The following is a 9,633-nucleotide window of genomic DNA, read 5'->3' as shown; positions in this document are numbered from 1 at the left end:
TCAAGGATTGGAATGGGAGTTATTTCACAGAATTGTAAGGATTAAATTAGTTAACAGGTATAAATAAATTAGATCTGCATCTAACAAAGAGTAAGCACTCCAGGATATATTAGCAAGGCAGTGATAACAAGAGGCAATAAGGAGTGGGTTTGAAAGTTATTCTACTATATAATTATGTCATTATTTATTATGGAGTTATTTTCAGCTATTTGCCTATTAAACACAATTCTGTCATTTAGTAAGCAAAGCAAGAAATCAAGTTGTTACCATAGTACTTACTTCATTTTGTTTATTTCTTGTGATTTCTGCTGGAACGTGTCTCAGACTTTGAAATGATACATTAAGTTGCCCCAATATATATTAGTTTTAAAAAGGAGCTTGAAAATTTAAGAAGGCTATTTGAGCTATGTAGTCAGACTTAATTGTAACTGAGTTTTATCTATAATATCTATCATCTCTCTATATCTATCATCTATCTATGTATCTATCTAATAAATATGTATACTTCTTGTTTGTTTTTACTTTCTTACATAGTACCTAATCTATGGGAACTTAAATATTCTTTGCAGATATAACTGTAACCTTCCTAACCCTTGGGAGGCAGGAAAAGCCATATTAATTGAGATGTAGAACCATAGTTCCACCAATCCCTGCCTGGGTTTTCTTTCCTCCCTCTGCTCTACCCTCACTACTTAAACCATCACTGCAGAACAGAGGGAGATCCTCTCCAAGAGTCACCCAGAAGCAGCCAGGGTACTGGGAGGGCCTCCTCCAGTTGCCCTGTGTGTTCTTTAAGTTGCCTCCCTGGAGACCTTGGGAGAAATGTATGAGGCAGAATGAGGCTGAACAAGAGAAAACAAAGAGGCAGCTCTCATTATTAGGGTCAAGGCAAAGAGGAAAACAAAGGGCGGTAAGCAATTCTCCTTTAATGTTTCCTGTGCAGTCTGAGTCTGATGTTGACTTATCTATGGTCTAGACCACATTGAAAATGTGAAGGTCACGATAACAGACATCGGTAGTCAACAGCTAACTGTAGAATAATTATCTTGATCTACTTTGGGCTTTAGTAATAATCTAGGACCTAGGAAAGAAACCATAGGTAAGTGTCAATGGGATGGCAAAGACCATCTGTGAATAGCCAAAGCACAGTTAAGGGAAGAACAGAGTTTGGGTGTTCTTGTGACTCATAGCTTGCTACCTCTTTCTCGGTGCACCCTTGACCTTCCTGCTTCAGGGCCCTCTCTTCAGCGGTAGACGCTAGGCTGACTGAAAGAGCAGCGACCTGCCTTAGTTCTCACCCTTCATAGACTTATGACTCTGGTAAGTCAACAGCAGAGGCAAAAATGATGATGGTGTTTAAGACATGCCTTTTTGATGCCATTGTCTCAACCCTGCTGAGGAGAAGTTATCCAGCATCAAAAAGAGATGAACTCACATGTAGTCTTTAAAAAATAAATATCGATGAATATTTCCTGGCATGAAAATTTGTTCATGAAATGCTGTTAAGTACAAAAAGCCTATAGTAAACATTATGTATAGTATGAGCTTTCCTTGTCAGCCAAACCAAATTAACCATAAATATCACACAGGTGCTTACAGGGAGGCTTACCCAAGTCTAATCAGGGCCATCACTGATGGGAAGGGAATGTGAGGTTTGGTCCATGTGTGTGTGTGTGTGTGTGCGCGCGCATTTATCTTTTCTCTATCAATGAAAGTCATTTTTAATTTTCATAATAAGAAGTATATCAACCCATGACAGCAGCTAAGTGATGCAGCTTCCACAGAGATCTCTGGGAAATAATGCAGTACCTGTTCCCTTTTTCTTTCTATTGTAGCCTCTTCTTTTTTTTGCACAGAAAGCATAGAGTAGCAGCCTCCTCCTTCCCTAACAAGGATCCTGGCGTGTGGGTGAGGGAACCAGTGCAGAAAAGAAGAGGTTGAGGAGGCTTCCTCCCCACATTTCAATGTGTCAATCAGCTTTCTGCAGAAACCACTCCTCCCCCAGCTTCCTGCCAACATCCCTTTGGCAAGAAGAGAAAGATGGGCCGAACTCCCAACACTTGGCAAAATATCCCCTTTCCTGAAAGTGCTGGGTGGAGGGTGGGGGTGCTGGAAGAATCTGTCCTCAGTATGTATCCTGTTCTGTCCTACGCACTTTTAGTCAATAGTGCCACCGTGTTGGGTCAGGTTCCAAGCTCTCCCTCTCCTTGCCTTTCTATGACCAGTGACCTATACACTTGCCCTGATAACTTTCTCTTCATAAAGCTGACTTTAAAACTGACAACAAAAGTAGCAGTTAACAGTTACACAAGAGATGATGAGGAAACATCAGGCTGGTGACTGTGTTTGTTCATCAACTGACATTTGGGCGCCTTCTGAAGAAGGAAAGAAACAGCAGGGCACAGTATAATTTGAACGAGAGAGACAAGGTGCTGGTCAAAGCAAGAAAATCCTAACTGGGGTGGAATGAAGTGTGGGAAACTCTCTCTAGAATTTCACTGATTAACCATTGATAAAATAACAGAAGTCTATTTTTCCCCTCTCAGGGCCCCCTTTATTCACATGCTGAATGTGAAAAGTAAGACATCCAACTTACCTAAGCTTTACACTGTGCTAATTGTGTGCGAGAGACTGTCATTTGAGAGTGTAGCCTCAAATCTCTTTTCTAAAGGACTTGGTGCAGAGCACATGCCCTGTCACCTCCTCTCTACTTTGAGGAGGTGCTGATGAGCACAACAGTTGATTCTTTCATCTTTACTGTTTGTTTTTCAGGAGGTATGTAGCGTTTGTTTTTTGGTATCATCTTCCTCAACTCCTGTACTAGCAGGGTTCCTCCCCTTCCATTCTCTTCAGGAGGCATATTTCCATGTCAAAGACCTCTCTGGAGAGAAAGCCTTTTTCTTCCATCCTCTGCCTTGTTTGTGCCGGAATCACCTTAACTCCATCCTTCCCAGCCCTGTTTCACAATAACAGTGGCAAGGAACAGAACCTGATTTAGAAATTGAAACCCCAGAAAAAGCCAGCTTTATTCTGTGAGGGATAAGAGCAGTTAAATTGCCCTCAAAAATATCAAGTTGTTGTAAGAAGGAATGATTGCTATCTCTTGCTGTAAACACAGAAATAAGAATTATTCTTTGGTGAAACTGTAGATTTTCCTTAGGAAAAATGGAAATGCTGAGACCTCTACACACAGCTGGGTAAATTCATGTCAGGCTAATAGAAGAATTTATATGGGGGGAGTAAGCATACTTTAACTTGTCTTCTATCTATAGACAGTCTCCCAATATCCTCATCCAACAGGATGAATGGGTAATTGAAGTGGACACAAAGAAGACTCTTCTGTTCCATGTTCTTGTTCTTCTAGGGTTGGGGAACCTTGGAACTTATTCCTACTCTTGCACTTTGGGAAGGTCTTGGGAACCCAAATCCATTTATTACCTGTAAATTGTGCCAAGATCAGAAGACAGTCATGAAAGGGCTTCCTTTGGGAGTGGTTTTTGGTGGTTTCGTTCAATGCTGTTTGGACCCAACTAATGCATTTTCCTTAAGCCATCAAAAGCCCAAGAAATCTTCTGCACTACCCACCCTTTCATACGGAACTCAAGTTTATTAGCTCTTATCTGGTACCAGAATACATACCCCATTGGTCTTTGGATGACAGCCCTCTGGGCTCCCCACAGTAAAAGGTAGTCTTAGAACCAGGGAAGAAATTAAAGTCTCCTGGATCCTAATTTTTTCTCATGTCCTAGGGCTTGCCCCCTCTCCTCCTATACTAGACTTGCTTAGTCATACAGAAATACTGGACAAAAAGCGTTCTCTCTTCTTTCCCTAGATAGTTCACAAAATATTCCATTAGTTTGCAATACTCTTCCCCTCTTTGATCCTGGCTGACTTCCACTTGGCTGACTCTTATATCCAATTAACTCTGAAGTCTTCGAAAACTCTGTTAGATGTTCTTCCTATATAATGTCACAACTGGCAGAATGAACAAATAAAACAATCATGGGGAAGAAATAAAAGCATCACAAAACCTTCCAATTACTTGCCCTTTACCTCTTTTTTATGTAGTACTTGGGAGCACTAATGACCTCTTCTCTTTTATTCTTGAAAATGTTGACCTATGTCTCTCTCTGAAACCGGAAAAGAGCACAGTCCTGAAAGTAATGAGTCTATGCTGGCAGGACTCATTTAAATATCTTTTATGTATAACAGGAAATTCAGGAAACACAGGAAGTATTTTCACTGGAGAGGTCAACCTGGAACACTCATTTCCAAAGTTACCTTAAGATTATACAGAAGTAGACACAACTTTGGTTTTCAGATAGCTTACCATCAAGTACTCGGATAAAGCACTAATATTACTTTTCTATTGTTGTTACAAATTACCACAACTTTACTGGTTTGAAACAACACAAATGTACTAGCTTATAGTTCTGTAATTCAGAGGTTTGGGCATGGTGTAACCTTGTTCTCTGCAGGGTCTCACATTCAAGTATTTGTTGAGCTGAGTTCTTTTTTCTTTCCTTATTATTTTTATTCTTAATTTTTGGTGGTGCATAGGAGGTGTATATATGTATGGGTTACATGAGATATTTTGATACAGGCATGTAATGTGTAATAACCAAATTAGGGTGAATGGTGTATCCATCCCCTCAAGTATTTATCCTTCGTGCTACAAACAATCCAATTACACTCTTTCACTTATTAAAAAATATACAATTAAATTATTTTTGACTGTAGTCACCCTGTTGTGCTAGGAAATACTACGTCTTATTCATTCTATATAACTGTATTTTTGTACCCATGAACTCTCCCCAGTTCCTCCCCACCCTTCCCAGCCTCTGGTAAGCATCCTTCTACTTTCTATCTCCATGAGTTAAATTATTTAAATTTTTAGCTCACACAAATAAGTAAGAACATGTGAAGTCTGTCTTTCTGTGTTTGGCTTATTTCACTTAACATAATGACCTCCAGTTCCATCTGTGTTGTTGCAAATGACAGGATCTCATTCTTTTATGGCTGGAGTAGTGCTCTATTGTGGATATTACCACATTTTATTTATCCATTCATCTGTTGATGGACCCTTAGGTTGTTTCCAAATCTTGACTAATGTGAAAAGTGTTGCAAAAACATAGGAGTGCATTTATCTCTTTAGTACACTGATTTCTTTTCTTTTGGACATACACTGAGTGGGATTGCTGGATCGTAAGTTAGCTCTATTTTTAGTTTTTTGAGGAGCCTCTGAGTTGTTCTCCATTGTGGTTGTACTATTTTACACTCCCATGAACAGTATATGAGGCTTCCCTTTTCTCCACAACGTAGCCAGCATTCATTATTGCCTGTGTTTTTGATAAAAGTCATTTTAACCGGGGTGAGAGATCTCACTGTAGTTTTGATTTGCATTTCTCTGATGATCAATGATGTTGACCACTTTTTCATATACTTGTTTACCATTTGTATGTGTTCTTTTGAGCAATGACTATTCAGATCTTTTGCCCATTTTTAATTGGATCATTGGATTTTTTTCCTACACAGTTGTTTGAGCTCTTAATTATTCTGGTTATTAATTCCTTGTCAGATGGGTGATTTTAAAATATTTTCTCCCATTCTGGGAGGAAAATAAAATTACAAGTCAATATCCCTTATGAACATTAATGCAGAAATCCACAACAAAATACTCGCAAACTGAATTCAACAACATATTAAAGTGATCATTCATTATGACCAAGTGGGATTTATCCCTGGGATGCAAAGATGGTTATACATATGCAAATCAATCAATGTGATACATTACATCAACAGAATGAAGGACAAAAAACATATGATCATTTCAATTGATGCTGAAAAAAAATTGACAATATTTAACATCCCTCATGATAAAAACTCCCCAAAACACTGGGTATAGAAGGCGTATACCTCCATATAACAAAAAGCCATTTACGATAGACCCATAGCTAGTATCATACTAAATGGGAATAAACTGAGTCTTTCCTCTAAGATCTGGAATATGACAAGAATGCCCACTTTCACCACTGTTATTCAACATAGTACTGGAAACTATGTTGTATCTTCACTTTGTTGATTGTATACTTTGCTGTGCAGAAGCTTTTTAATGTGATATGATCCCATTTGTCCATTTTTGCTTCGGTTGCTTGTGCTTATGGAGTCTTGCTCAAGAAATCTTTGCCAAATCTAATGTCTTAGACGTTTTCTCCAATGTTTTCTTGTACTAGTTTCATAGTTTTAGATCTTAGATTTAAGTCTTTAATCCACTCTGATTTGATTTTCGTATATGGAGAGAGGCAGGGAAATAGTTTTATTCTTCTGCATATAGATGTCTAATTTCCAGCACCATTTATTGAAGACTGCCCTTTCCCAATGTGTGTTCTTGCTACCTTTGTCAAAAATGAGTTCACTGGGCCGGGTGTGGTGGCTCACACCTGTAATCCCAGCACTTTGGGAGGCAGAGGCGGGTGGATCACGAGGTCAGGAGCTTCAGATCAGCCTGGCCAACATGGTGAAATCCTGTCTCTACGAAATACAAAAATTAGCCAGGGATGGTGGTAGGTGTCTGTAATCCCAGCTACTTGGGAGGCTGAAGCAGGAGAATCGCTTGAACCCGGGAGGTGGAGGTTACAGTGAGCCGAGATCATGCCAGCGCACTCCAGCTCGGGCAAGAGGAGCACAACTCCGTCTCAAAAAAAAAGAAAAAAAAAAAGAGTTCACTGTAGATGTATGAATATATGGGTTCTCTATTCTGTTCCACTAATCTGTGTATCTGTTTTTATGCAAGCACTGTACTGTTTTGGTTACTATAGTGCTGTAGTATAATTTGAAGTCAGGTAATGTGATTCCTCCAGTTTTGTTCTTTTTGCTTAGGATAGCTTTGGCTCTTCTGGATCTTTTGTGGTTCTATATAAATATTAGGACTATTTTTTCTATTTATGTGAAGAATGTCATTGTTATTTTGATAGAGATTGCATTAAATTTATCAATTACTTGTTTAGTATGGACATTTTAACAATATTGATTCTTCCAATCCATGAACATAGAATATCTTTCCTTTTTTTGTGTGTCTTCTTCGTTTCTTGCATCAATGTTTTATAGCTTTCATTGTAGAGATCTTTCACTTCTTTCGCATTTTATTTTATTTGTACCTATTGTAAATGGGATTCCTTTCTTGATTTCTTTTTAAGTTTATTTTCTCTTGGCATATAGAAATGCTACTGATTTTTTATGTGGATTTTGTATCCTGCAATTTTACTGAATTTGTTTATCAGTTCTTATAGTTTTTTGGTAGAATTTTTAGGTTTTTCCCAAGCATAAGATTGTATCATCTGAAAACAAGGATAATTTGAATTTTTCCTTTCCAGTTTGGATGCCCTTTATTTATTTCTTGTGTTTGATTGCTCTAGCTAGGATTTTCAGTACTATGTTGAATAACAGTGGTGAAAGTGGGCATTCTCGTCATGTTGCAGATCTTAGAGGAAAGACTCAATTTTTTCCCATTTAGTATGATACTAGCTATGGGTCTGTCGTAAATGGCTTTTTGTTATATGGAGGTATACGCCTTCTATACCCAGTGTTTTGGGGAGTTTTTATCATGAGGGATGTTAAATATTGTCAATTTTTTTTCAGCATCAATTGAAATGATCATATGTTTTTTGTCCTTCATTCTGTTGATGTAATGTATCACATTGATTGATTTGCATATGTATAACCATCTTTGCATCCCAGGGATAAATCCCACTTGGTCATAATGAATGATCACTTTAATATGTTGTTGAATTCAGTTTGTGAGTATTTTGTTGTGGATTTCTGCATTAATGTTCATAAGGGATATTGACTTGTAATTTTATTTTTTTTTGATACGTCTTTTGTTTTGTTATCAGGGTAATACCAGCTTCATAGATTAAGTTTGGAAGTATTCCCTCCTCCTCTATTTTTCATGATATTTTGAGTAGGATTGGCATTAGTTCTTTAAATGTTTGATAGAATAGAGCAATGAAGCCATTGGGTCCTGGCTTTTCCTTGCTTAGGAACTTTTTATTATGGCTTCAATCTTGTTACTTGTGAATGGTCTGTTAAGGTTTTGGATTTCTTTATGGTTCAATCTTGGTAGGTTGTATGTGTCTAGAAATTTATCCATTTCTTCTAGATTTTCCAATTTATTGGCTTATAGTTGTTCATGATAACTACTAAAGATCCTTTGAATTTCTGCTATATCAATTGTAATGTCTCCTTTTTCATCTCTGATTTTATTTATTTCGGTCTTCTCTCTTTCATAGTCAGGATAAAGGCTTGCCAATTTTATTTATCTTTTTGAAAAACCAACTTTTTGTTTCGTTGATCTTTTTTGTTGTTTACTTCATTCCAACTTCATTTATTTCTGCTTTAATCCTTATTATTTCTTTTCTTCTATAAATTTTGAGTTTGATTTGCTTTTGCTTTCCTAGTTGTTTAAGATACATCACTAGGTTGGTTAATTGCAGTTTTTCTTCCTTTTTGATGTATGTACCTGTAGCTATAAACCTGCCTCTTTGTACTGCGTTTGTGGTATCACATAGGTTTTGGTGTGTTGCATTTCCATTATCATTTATTTCAAGAGATTTTTCAGTTTCAATCTTTTCTTTGTTGTTGTTTTTAGATGGAGTTTCGCTCTGTTACCCAGGCTCTGGAGTGCAGTGGTGCAATCTCATCTCACTGCAAGCTCTGCCTTCCGGGTTCACCCCATTCTCCTGCCTCAGACTCCCAAGTAGCTGGGACTACAGGCGCCTGCCACCACGTCCGGCTAATTTTTTGTGTTTTTTAGTAGAGACGGGGTTTCACAGTGTTAGCCAGGATGATCTCGACCTCCTGACCTTGTGATCCGCCTGCCTCGGCCTCCCAAAGTGCTGGGATTACACGCATGAGCCACCATGCCCAGCCTCAGTTTCAATCTTAATTTCTTCATTGACCCACACTGGTCATTCAGGAGTGTATTGTTTAGTTTCTGTGTGTTTATACAGTTTCCAAAATTTCTCCTTTTATTTATTTCTAGTTTTATTCCATTTTGGTCAGAGAAGGTCCTTGATATCATTTAAATTTTTTTGAACTTTTGAAGACTTGTTTTTGATGTAACAACAAGTCTGTCCGGGAGAAAGATCACATGCTGAGGAAAAAAATGTATATTCTTCAGTTGTTGGATGAAATGTTCTGTAAATATCTATTTGGTCCATTTGGTCTATAGTGCAGATTAAGTCCAATGTTTATTAGTTGATTTTTCTGTCTGGATGATCTGTCCAATGCTGATAGTGGGATACTGAAGTTGTCAGCCATTATTTTATTGGGGGCATATCTCTCTCTTTAGCTCTAATAGTATTTACTTTATATATCTGGCAGCTCCAATTTTGGTGGCATACATGTTTAAAATTTTTGTTATATCCTCTTGCTGAATTGACTCCTTTATCATTATATAATGACTTTCGTCACCTCTTGTGATTTTTGTCTTGCAATCTATTTTGTCTAATATAAATATAGCTACTCCTGGTCTTTTTTGAATTCCATTGCCATGGAATATGTGTTTTTCATGCCTTTATTTTCAGTGCATGTGTTTCCTTACAGAAGAAGTGTGTTTCTTGTGGGCAATGGATT

The sequence above is a fragment of the Mandrillus leucophaeus genome, unplaced genomic scaffold (genome assembly GCF_000951045.1).
Source record: "Mandrillus leucophaeus isolate KB7577 unplaced genomic scaffold, Mleu.le_1.0 Scaffold876, whole genome shotgun sequence".
Lineage (NCBI taxonomy): Eukaryota > Metazoa > Chordata > Mammalia > Primates > Cercopithecidae > Mandrillus > Mandrillus leucophaeus.
Note: the sequence above shows the minus strand (reverse complement) of the source record.